Source organism: Myodes glareolus, chromosome 19, assembly GCF_982192425.1.
Source record: "Myodes glareolus chromosome 19, mMyoGla1.1, whole genome shotgun sequence".
Lineage (NCBI taxonomy): Eukaryota > Metazoa > Chordata > Mammalia > Rodentia > Cricetidae > Myodes > Myodes glareolus.
The window spans coordinates 25,538,981-25,551,578 of record NC_142044.1 but is presented as its reverse complement, the minus strand read 5'-3'; the positions used below and the strand labels follow the sequence as shown (position 1 = coordinate 25,551,578).

Below are 12,598 nucleotides of genomic sequence, written 5' to 3'. Positions count from 1 at the left end.
TCTGGAAACTACCTAGATACCCCTCCCTGAAGAATGGCTAAAGAAAAGGTGGTATATTTACACAGTAAACTATTACTTAGCTGTAAAAAATAATGACATCATGAAATTTGCAGGCCAATAGATAGAACTAGAAAGAAACAACCTAAGTGAGGTAACCCAGATTCAGAAACAAACACAAAGTATGTTACTCACTCATAAATGTTACTAGATGTAAAACAAAGGACAACTAGACCACAATCCACAATTCCAAAGAAGTTAATTAACAAGGAGGACGCTAAGAGAGATACATAAATCACCCTGGGAAGGGGAATTAGATGAAATGTCCTGAATTAACAGGGTTCAGGGAGTAGAAAGTAAAGGGGGTGGGGGATGAGAACATGAAGGAATGGGATGGTTGAGTTGGGGGAGGGATGTAGTGGAAGAGTAATTAAAGGGGTATCTTAATAGAGAGAGCCATTATGGGATTAGAGAGAAGCCTAGTGCTGGGGAAATTCCCAAGAATCCACAAGGATGACCCCAGCTAAGATTCTTAGTAAGAGGAGAGAGGGCGCCTGAACTGGCCTTCCCCTGTTATCAGATTGGAGAATACTCCAAAAGTTTCATCCTTGAGCATCTGGGTAGCCCCAATATACTCACAAGAAAACCTAGGAATGAGGTCTTTTGCCAGCAGTGAACAGATTATGGTGAAGCAATGACCAGAGACATGCAAACTATCAGCTTTGGGGAGTGAGAGACAGGGCATGATCCAATGAATGGTGTGGGCATTCTGGAGTGGGCTAAGGGAAGAGGGCGAACTCTCCCATAAAGATTCCAAGAAGAAATGAACGCTACTTTACTGACCTCTTAATATTTGTCCATTAGGACCTGTACTGGACTTCTGACCTACAGATCCCCATGATAAAATACTTATGGCATTTAAATCGTAGTATTTTGGAAGTAGATAATAGCAGCAATTATAATCTATTAAAGCCTAACCTGTTTGTGTGTAAATCTTGGAATATAAGCTAGGATGTAAGCTAGAAATCAACTATTCCTAGAATATAGTATCAAGAGAATAGTCCATAAAGCAAGGGCAGCATATCACTTTAATGAGAATCAACGAAGGAGGAAAGAAACACTACATACCAGGGATTAAGACTCCAGGAACCTTCCATATTGTGGTATATTATTTCCCATTCCATCAGAACTGATCTTGGGCACTTGGGTTGTTAGACCTTATCTTCATCAATTACTAACATCCTATTATGTTTTGTTTTCTATTTTGTTAGCTGTAAAGAGGGAATCATAATCATTTTCTTATCACACTCGTGGTATTTCAACATGTCTCCAACTCTCATTGTTATAATTGTTCACACCTGGGAATTGGGTTGGGCATCATTTCTAAACAACTGCAGTGGACATAAAGCAGGAAATATGGTTTCCCAAATGACATCTAGAATTACATATCTAGGAGGAGGATTGAACTATTTGGAGAAAAGACAAAAATAGTCACTCAAACAAGAAAGGCCAAAAAGCTTGTAACAAATTGGACTTTGTGTAAGGTCTCCTTCAGAGTTGACAAACAAGTCTGTTATATTCACCTATTCAAAATACATTTGAATTATATGTTTATTTTCATGAATGAAGGTAATTAGCTTTTCTTTGTGAGAAACTATATATAACCAAGTTCCAGCTCCCATTTTAGATGTAATAAGCAAGAATAGCAGGGCATTATCTGCTGTTATTTTTCTTTATATGTGAGGATTTCATGCATGTATACAATAAAGTGTGATCATATTTGCACCTTACTTCCCCTTCTAATTGCCCTCATATTTTCTCAACATAATCCTTTCCAACTTTATATTAACATTTTTATAAGCTTCTATATTCAATTAGTGGCTTCCATACATGCGTAAGTGTGGGTCCATTCATTAAAGCATAGGAAATCTGCCAGTGGCCATATCCTCCATAAAGAATGAGTCTCCCTCCCCAAGCAGCTATGTGGCCTGGCAATACCTCCTTGGTATAGGGTGAAGCCTGGAGATCATCTACCACATCTATGCTAGAAGTTTTGCTCGTCTGCCCTTGTTTAGGTCTTGTGCAGATAATCACAACTGGTGTGAGTTCTTCCTTGCGATAGCCATGCCATTCTCAGAAGGGAACATTTCATAGTACACATCCTTATCCTTCGGTTCTTATTTGTCATTCTATTTATGTGTGTGTATGTATGTGAGTGCAGCTGTGCACATGTGGAGATCAGAGGGAGTCAGTTCCTTCCCGCTACATCATAGGATCCAGGGATCAAACTCAGATCCTTAAGCCTATGCACAAGTGCCTCAATCCACAAAGCCCCGAAACCTCCATTCTCTGCTTTCTATGACTGTGTGCTTCCACATGGACGTCTCTTATTACGTAATGACATCATACATCCCATCCATTTGCAAAGCAATTAAAGAGGCTAGAAAGCCAGTTGTAAGACTGGCTTCATACACTGAAGGTTGCAGTGTGACCATATATCACATATGACCAGTAAGCTTGGTCATTCTTTCTATTCAAGGGGAGAATATAGAGAGTATAAACTCTTCAAACCCTTCAGAAAAATGGTGCTATATAAATCCAAGTGATTATTCATGCTATTATACAACACAAATTGAACTTCCATCCCTTGGAGACTGTCTCATTGCTAATTTCCCTGACAGCAGTTGATAAAGTTGACATTTGGTTTTAATGGCACTGGCTAATAAGCTGTCAGAAGTTTTTACTATCTTATCAGGTAATATATTACATTACAAATATTAAAAATTACTGTTAGAATTAACATAATCTACTTTAGACACTCCATTGAATTAAGCTGATAGGATATATTATTTTATAGAATTTTGCCTTAGGGAGTCTTACATATTTGTAGGATATGTTTGTGTGTGTGTATGTGTGTGTGTGTGTGTGTGTGTGTTTAGCCAGAGTAACTGACATTTTTATTTGACTCTCTGAGTGTTTGAAAACCTGTCACACCTGATTATACTTAAATCCCTTCATATCTATTTTTTTAGATCAAGAATTATGATGATGAGAGAGTAGCATTTACAAAAAACTTCAAAATAAAACCACTAGAATGGCTGCTGTTTAAGGAGAACCTGGTTCGGATTAGTTGTACTCAGAAGTATTCATCATATTCTTCCTATTACCTGTTCAGAAAATACTATCAATTTAAACTCTTGCACTTGCAGTTAACAGAAAACCCAACTCTGACAAAACAAAGAAGAATATTTATTGACTTGTATCCAGACTGAAATACAGAGACTAGGACATACTTTAATCTTGGACTCGGATGAAACCTCAGATCTTTCTCACAAACTATGTACTTTATTTTTTCTGGCTTTGGTTGTTTGTTTTCAGTTTTTTTTTTTATATTCTGAGACAGGGTTTCTCTGTGTAGCTTTGGAACCCGCCCTGGAACAAGCTCTTGTAGACTAGGCCGGCCTTAAACTCAGAGATCCACCTGCCTCTGCCTCCGGAGTGATGACATTAAAGGCATGTGCCACCACCACCTGGCCCAATTATTGTACTGTAGATAGGTTCCATTCTCAGTCCCTCTGGTGATTTTGGTTCCACGAAGAAAACACAACTCCCATTATAGCTAGTTCTTCATTTTCAGAAAAGATGCAATGAAATCATATTTTATCATTGTGATTGGCCTGATTGGATCATGTGACTAGTTCTAAGCCAGTTATCAATGGTTGACAGGTAGAATGCATTAGTTTTAATGATAAGCGTGGTCTTAAAAACTTTTCCTGACTATTATACCTGATGTGGAAATCGAGAGACAATATTAGTCAAAACCAAAGCCGAGACCGTGATTGGGAAAGGGTTATCAATCAATATTGTTGCAAGAGTGGTATGAAGAGCAAGAACAAGCACAGAGAAGACAAGAACCATCTGCCGCAGACTGACATTGCCTCAATTTATCCACGGGAACCAGAGATTTAAGCAAGTTACAGTGTGTTTTAAATATCATACATCTAATGAATAGCAAAGTGAGAATTTACAACAAAGCCCCTATAACTCAAAGTTGGCATGCTCTGTCCTCTGAGACACAGCAAAGCAGGATGAACATGTAACTGGACCTGCAAAAGGGGCATCCCAGATACCTAAGTCATTTGGAATAAAGGATATATAGGGAACCGTGCCATCTGGAATGTAATCTAGACTATAATTCATGCATGTACAAATCCTTTGATTCTGTCTATCACCTGTTTCTCCTGCCTTAAATAAGTCAGCAGGTTCAAGAAAATTTTCTAAAATATAAAACAAATAATAAGTGGCTTCTAACTTTTGAACATTGGAAAGCATGACAGGCAATAGAGATATTCTAGAAAATTCCACAAACTATTGTATACTTACGAGTACAGCTTTGGCTGTGAAAAATGGTAGAGAAATTTTATTATACATTATAGCTCACAATACAGTACCAGGCGAAAAGAAAGATGTCCCCTTGCTTGGGAATTTGACAGATGACTAACCCAGCATATGCATAATCCTCTATGCTGTGACATATCAGGAACTTCAAACATACATGCGGTGCTTGACACTCTCCTTTCTGGCTAACAGTCTGCTCAGCCCCAACATGTTGACAAGTTCAGGACTCTGCCTCTCCTCTCTTGCATCTTCTTCCTTGGTGACCCCATCTAATTCTCAGTCTTCCACAGAGTCTGTGAGCCAGAGCTCAAAAAATGTATCCTTAGTCCTGACTTTCAGAAATCCGCAGGTAAGTTTCAGCTTTTTGCCTCCACTTGAATTTCAATTGGCATTTCCAGCTTCGTGAGACCAAATCAAAATTCTGGGTTTCTGTTTTCAAGCCTGTCTTTCAATCTACTCCTTCCTTGTTTTTTTCTCACATTGATGAGTTTGCCCTTCCATCCTATCTACTGCATAGACAGTCTCTCAATTATTAACAAGTCTGGTTGACTCCAATTTCTTTTCTTTTTATTAGATTTCTTTAAAGAAATACCAATCCAAATTCCCACTCCCTCCTCTCCCATTCCACCCCCATCCAATCCTAAGAGAGGGTAAGGCACTTTGATTTGTGGAAGGTCCAAGGCCCTCCCTACTAAAACTAGGCTGAGCAAGGTATACATCCAAAGAGAATAGGATCCCAAAATGCCAGTACATGCAATAGAGATAAATCCCAGTGCCACTGCCAGTGGCCCTTCCGTCTGCCCCAGCCATACAACAGTCAACCACATTCAGAGGGACTAGTTTGGTTCTATGCTTGTTCCTCCTCAGTCCATATGGAGTTGGTGAGCTCCCATTAGCTCAGGAAAACTGTTTCAGTGGATGAGCCCTTCATGGTCTTGACCTCTTTGCTCATATTCTCATTTTCTTCAGCAGGACCTTGGGAGCTCAGTCCAGTGTTCCAATATGGGATTCTGCCTCTGTTTCCATCTGTTGTTGGACGAAGGTTCTATGGTGATATTTAAGATAACCATCAGTCTGAATACAGGGCAAGGCCAGTTCTGGCACCCTCTCCTCTGTTGCATGGGGTCTTATCTAGGATCATCCTTATGGATTCCTGGGAATGTCTCTAGAGTCAGATACAAATAAATAAATAAACAAACAAACAAACAGAATAGCCGAAACAATCCTATACAATAAAGGAACTTCAGGAGGCATCACCATCCCTGACATCAAGCTCTATTACACAGCTACAGTAATGAAAACAGCTTGGTATTGGCATAAAAACAAAGATGTTGAACAATAGAATCGAATTGAAGACCTGGATAGTAATCCACATACCTATGAACACCTGAATTTTGACAAAGAAGCTAAAATTATACAACGGAAAAAAGAAAGTATCTTCAACAAATGGTGCTTTCATGACTGGTTGTCAACTTGTAGAAGAATGAAAATAGATCCATATCTATTGCCATGCACGATACTTAAGTCCAAATAGATTAAAGACCTCAATATAAATCTGACCACACTGAACTTGATAGAAGAGAAAGTGGGAAGTAGCCTTCAATGCATGGGCACAGGAGACCACTTCCTAAACATAACCCCAGTAGCACAGACACTAAGAGCAACAATGAACAAATGGGACCTCCTGAAACTGAGAAGCTTCTGTAAAGCAAAGGACACAGTCATTAGGACAAAAAGGTAACCTACTGAATGGGAAAAGATCTTTACCAACCCCACATCAGACAAAGGTCTGATCTACAAAATATATAGAGAACTCAAGAAATTAGACAGTAGAATTCTAAATAACCCAATTAAAAAATGGGATACTGAACTAAATAGAGAATTCTCAACAGGAGAATTCCAAATGGCCAAAAGATACTTAAGGAAATGTTCAACTTCCAGTTTCTTTTCTATTGTGACCTTCACCGATTTCTTCTGTTTAGAAACAGCATCATCCAACTCTCTGTATCTTACTCTACTTAGTTACTTAGTAGCAGTCCTCTAACGGGCCTTTCTGATCTCAGGCTTCTCTACTTCCCAGGAAACAGCCAGTCTATTGCTCTCAAAGTGTCTTCTCTTTATCCCATTACCCTGCTCTGAGACTGTCCATAATTTCTCATCATCTCCTGCTGGTGATGAAATTTTCTGTGATCTAGCCCCTGTATGTTTTCTCATTCAGATCACAGAAAGACTCTCTAATTCACCAGATTTTTGTTTCTTCAGTCTTCCCTCCTATCCTCTGGGGACTCCTTTTGCCCTTGATATATTTTAGCTGGTTCCTTGAATCCGATGTGACTGATAACAGTTAATGTAGAAAGTCCTTAAAAAAGCCATGGATGTTGTCTCATACCTGTCTCAAGAAATCGATAAAAATAAAGTAAATAAAAGAAAATAAATCTTCAGAAGAGCTGTCCCTGACTACCCAATTAACATAGCTGCTTCTTAATCGCTAGGACAGCACACATTTAATTTTCTTCTTTAAGACAACACTACTTACGGCTTTTGTTGACCATTGTTTTGGTTCTGTGATTAAGGGCTTTGAATTTTTTTAAGTGTATCATCCTGAGGCAGAACAAAGTCAATCACTGCTGACTAAATGAATATGTAAAAAATAAGTGAGCAAATTAATGAACGATGAATTACAGCTTTTATTTTTGAAGCTGAGACACCTGTGCCGTCATTTTGCCACAGATGATTGAAATGTCTGTAAGATTTCTAATGCTGCTGGGTAGGAAATTATGAAGCTTTCCATCCTTGTAATTTAACAAAGTGCATCAAGTCAGTCTGGGTGTTGACCTAATCAGAGAGATAGATTGTTCAAGATCCCTATATGTATGTTTGGCATAAGAAAGCTGTATTAGGGGAAAAGCTTGAACCTCTAGTCAGACAGCTAATTCCTTTTCCATTATTATGTCTGCAGCCGGTAGATTTTCATTGAGTGATTTAACTTCTCTGACTTGCTATTTTCTCAATTGTATAATGGCTACAGTAATAACTGAGAGATTCGATAAAACTAAACAGGAAACCAAGTAATTGGGAGGTAGCCATTAAATTCTTCCTTCCCCTGCTCATTTGTCATTGATTAAATAATTTTTGTTGCTCTTGATGAGAAATATATATATATTAACTTTAGGTACTGGTCATGGGGCTTACATATGAGAAGTCTATGTGTGGTTGTCTTCAACTTCCCCTGGCAGATACACCACCCTTCATTTTCCACATGCTTCTGGATCTGGCGGCTGTAAGATGGACCTACTTGGACTTTATCAATGGAAGGTCAAATAAATTTAAAATACTACAAGCAAACACACTCTAGGTAAACTAAAACAGTCAGCAATGGCTTCAATCATGTAAAAGTATGCAATACTGGTATCAGAAATTGAATAGCATCTAACAAAGATACTAATATTAGAAACTTTAGAGAAGGAATGATATAATTTTATAGCTAGAAGTCTGAACAGCATGATATAACCAATATCTGAACCACGTTTACTGAACAAGAAGTCAGACAAACAGGAAAAGGAGTCGTCATAGTGGCTAGTGAAGGAGTAATGGTGGGAGTTAAATATTGGAGGTTATAACCATGATTTTCATTTGACTAATACCAAGAAGACAGTGTAGCTATTGACTTTCCCAGGGGCAAATCCATTTTGACCAATTTTCAGTCACCAAGTCAGTGGGCCTCCACCATTGACTCCAGAGTGGTATTGTGAGTTTTCAGACAATTTGTCTCCAGCTTAACTAGAAAAGGATGGATTGTTTTCTGTTGGGTGACTTGAATGGCAGTTTCTTTGGTATAGATAACACCCGTGGGAAGCTAAGGAAATGATTCAATACATCCGTTTAAGGGACTGCTCTATCAGGGATCTTTACAAAAAAAAAAACTATTTGACTATTTGTGTTTTCAATCACAGCACTCAATAACCAATGTCGAACAGTTGGGGGAGATACTAGAACCGTGTCAGCTGGGGAGCTGTAGACGTTTCCCGACTCAAATGTTTTACTTACATGAATAGGATTAGCAAAATAGACACCTCTTTTGGAAGAACAGCATCTGGCAAGTGCTATGAGAGACATATAAAGAAGGGAAAGGTGGGTACATGGGGAGTAGAATAACGTAGTTGCATGAGAAATCAACAAGTTTGGCCTGCTTGATTTCCTTACCAAACACATCATTGCTTCTATCGCAAGTTCATTGTCTAGACTCAAGCTCTGCTTTTCCGTAGCTCTCAGTGACTCCACCAACTTCTAAAGCATTCTCTGTAAGTTCTATTCCTTTGGCAGACTGAGTCTGACAAGCTTAGTTTGTCCCTTGTTGATATCAGTATCTGCATAACACTGGAACCCTTAACTAAACATTCTGAGGTTCCAGGACTTCGGGTAATGAGAAACAGTTAGAATTAGTAAAATTCAGGTTAGAAGCATGAAACAGAGACTGCTTCATACAAAGGATTGCTAAAGAATAAAAACCTCTAATATTATAATTGTTGTTTGTTACTCTTCTCAAACTTTTGTTCAAATCTTTCGTCATCATAGGGATGGTGCTTAATTGTTTATTTTTCCCCTTTTGGAATGTTTTTCCCACTAAAATATAGATCTTTATGATTGTTTGTGGTATTGGTTATTAAATCCTAGGCCCCATGTAGTTCGGTGAGTTCTCTACCACTAAGCTCTACATCCAGCCTGACATACAGTAATTACATACATTTACTGAATGTTCTACATACTTCAATACTCATATACAAGGCATATGGGTTGGAGCTGACTTTGATACTCTTGATTTAGCCCTTTGTGGTTCTGAGGTCATAAGCATGAGAGACATATAAAGTGAAGCTTATTTCATGACCTCCCTGTGATTTCAAAGAATCCAAAGTACAGAAAGTTGGGATAATAATAACTCTATAGTAGAGGGATATGGCAGACATCGCTAATTTACATAAATTCCTAATTTATTCCAAAGTAGTGTGTTTTTATATTTAAAATAAAAACAGTGATCTTTCAGTAAAATTGTCACTGCTAAACCTCTTACAGGATTTTGGGATTGTGCCTGAGGACAGACAATGTCTTATGCTGTGGACGTGGACATTTTGTCTTCTTCCTTTTCATTGATATCTAGTCATTAGCAAATCTATTTTGAAAGCCTACCTTTCCCCTCTATTATAGGAATACTTGTTCCCACCAACCAGTATTGACTTTTTCTGAGTTAAATATAATTAGTCTTTTTAAAATCTCTTCTCAACCTTTTGGTTAAGATCAAGTGCAGTATCTGTTCTTATCAGTTTAAAATGTTCTTAATGAGTGGGTCTGTAATTGGGGAAAAAACAGCCAAAATGTAATATGACTGATCATGACTTAAAATTCTTCATGTGGGTATTATTTCTTCATGAGTAGGACACTTCACAGGTACCCCAACAGCTGTGAAAAGTGATCTATTAGCATTATTATCCCAGTTTTAATTTGAAAATGAGAGCACACATGGTGTTAGTTAATTGTACTGAATTCAAGTAACAAAATCATTAACTATTTCATACAGGTGCAATTCACACCCTGATCCCTTCCTTATTGCACAGTGGTATCACACATATATAAGAATTCCTATTATCCTAAAAAAAGTGGTTTATTTAATTCCTGGGCTTGTTTTATTTTGTTCTGTTTTTTTTTTGTAACTTATTAAATAGTTGTAAACTGTCACCTTTGTCTTTTAGCCTCCAAACTCCTAGTGAAATTATTTAAAAATTAAAAATTAATATATTCAAGTAACTCTTGTATACATATTTTTTTGCAGATATGTACCTACTTTCTTTGTTATAATCTGAGGTCTATGAGGTCCGGAACCAAGTCTCATCCATCTTCATGCTCTTCAGACTTAGAATATTCTTTGACATATAACATTAGTTACATATATTAAATAATGTTTATTGTCATCTAAATTCTGGATTCTTCTTAGTGATCTCTTTAGTATTTCTGTATGAAGAAGCCCTATTAAAATAGGATGTTGCAACTGTCTTCTGCTAGAGGTCTATGGGATCAGGGGCAAATCTGGCAGGGTGGAGGAAGAACAGAGCAAGCCTTCTCCTCCAAGGGAGATCTGATGAAGTCTCAGCCTATTCCATGAAGAACTCCAGAGGAAAGCTTGACATTGAGCAGAAATAACCAAATATTGTTGTCTTTGAAAAGGGAAGTCAATTAAAAGGAAGTTTGGGCTAGAGTACACTATCTGATATTATTCACAACAGACCACCCATGGACATTCCCTGGATGCACTCGAATAGGAGCCACTAACACTCAAGCACCAACTATTACATTAATATCCTCTTCTATTAAATAATAAATACAGAATAAGGGGGTATATAATTTTAAACTTAAAAAGAAGATGGAGTCTTATACCCAATTCTGTCAAACATGCCAAAAATTTCCATATTCCAGTTGAATTTTTACAAAATAATAGCAAATCCTAAACAAAGTCATCAAATACTTCTTCCTGCTTCTTCCCCAAATAATTCATTGCAAAGATGATTACAAGGATCAGAACAGGGGTCTCTGACTAGAATGGAGCAGAGTAAAGTCCTTTACTACAGTCAAATAAAAATTTGAGTAGAGTTAGGACAGTGTCTGCTAGGCAAGATGGCTGAATGCAAGGGTTTCTTATAAACTGAAATATGAGAGGACTTCTTAAAATTATACGGCACCTTGTGTGTCAGAATGTCTCCAAGACATTTGTGTCGTAGCAATATCCTATAGGATTATCGGAACCTGAGCAGAGTGGGAGGAGAGCAAACACTAGAGAAATGATGTGTTAGGAATCCAGAAAATGGCCCTGCAACACTAGTGATGAAAAGAGCGTTCAAGTAGAAGGCATCACAGAGCAGCATTAGAACCTGATAATGGGAAAGGGGTACCAGTGCATGACAGCCTTGCACAAAAAAAAACAAGATATCGACACAAGAAGCTGAGGCTGTAATATTGGATTCCAGAGGCAGAGGGTCACCATAGCAATAGGAAAGTGTGCCAAATATCTGCTGTGAGGGTGGTATCTACAAAGGGTGGCAGGCTTGGTAGTGATAGTGAGTCTTTTGAGGGTATCACCATCATGCAGGATGAGCAGAGAGTCTTTGCAAAAGAGCAGGATGGAGCAGCAAAGGGAGTTTGGTTTCTCAAAAAAAGGATAATCAAGTAAGTAAACATATTAAGAATAATTAGAGCTAGGATTTCCATCATTGAGGACGGAAGATAATCGGGAATTAAAAAAGGCAAAGAAACCAGAATGAGCCCTGTGATTCGGCTATGCAACTGAAAATATTAATGTAATTTCATGGCTTTCCAATAGATGCAGATGTGTATACAGACATATCTAGTACATAAAATGAAATATAATGTCAAGGCATGGTAGTACATTTTAATTCCTTTAATCTCTGTAATTAAAGGAGGCAGGGACAAGCAGAGCTCTCTGGATTGAAGGCCAGTCTGATCTACACAGCACGTCTCAGGCCAGGCAGAGTTACAGAGCAGAACATTATTTCAAAACAAGCAAGCAAGCCATCAGAAAATCCTTAGATTGATCTATATAGAGCACCTGGGAACAGTAAATTAAAATGAGTGCATATAGCAACATACATATCATCTACATATTGACTTTTCAATACTGCTTTTCCACTGATGGGATATGGGTTCTATAGAGCATTGGCTAAACCCAAGGGAGAGGAAGGAAAACCCTGAGAGAAGGGAACAAAAGTCCAAATGAGCCTGAAGCATCTTCTTTGACTAACAAGAAAAGAAGTCACCAAAAATAGAGATACAAGGACAAGCTGTGACAGCTTGAACGGTCAAGTCAATCAAAGCTAATTAGAGCGACGAAACACAATGAGAGCAACGTATTATAACTTACTAGTAAAAAAAGAAATCAAATTCTATTCTAATATTTACCTAGGAATGAATAAATAATCGCACATTTAGAAAATTTCTTATATAGTGCGTGTATTTCAATACATTTTCACCACAAAAAAAAAAGAATAATTTGATAGTAACGTAGAACATCCCACTAAGAACACTGATCACCAGAAATGGGATGGAGATCACATATGAACAGACCAGAGAGAAAGCAGAGGACTCTGTGTCACCTCAGAGATCTTCGTACCAAATGTGGGAAACAGAGTTTAGTCGTGAA

General features: G+C 37.9%; 1 pseudogene; it reads left to right on the top strand.

The window, feature by feature from the left end:
• The first annotated feature begins 9,661 nt into the window (after positions 1-9,661).
• LOC125415274 (U2 spliceosomal RNA) lies at positions 9,662-9,869 on the top strand (annotated as a pseudogene).
• Positions 9,870-12,598: the final 2,729 nt, after the last annotated feature.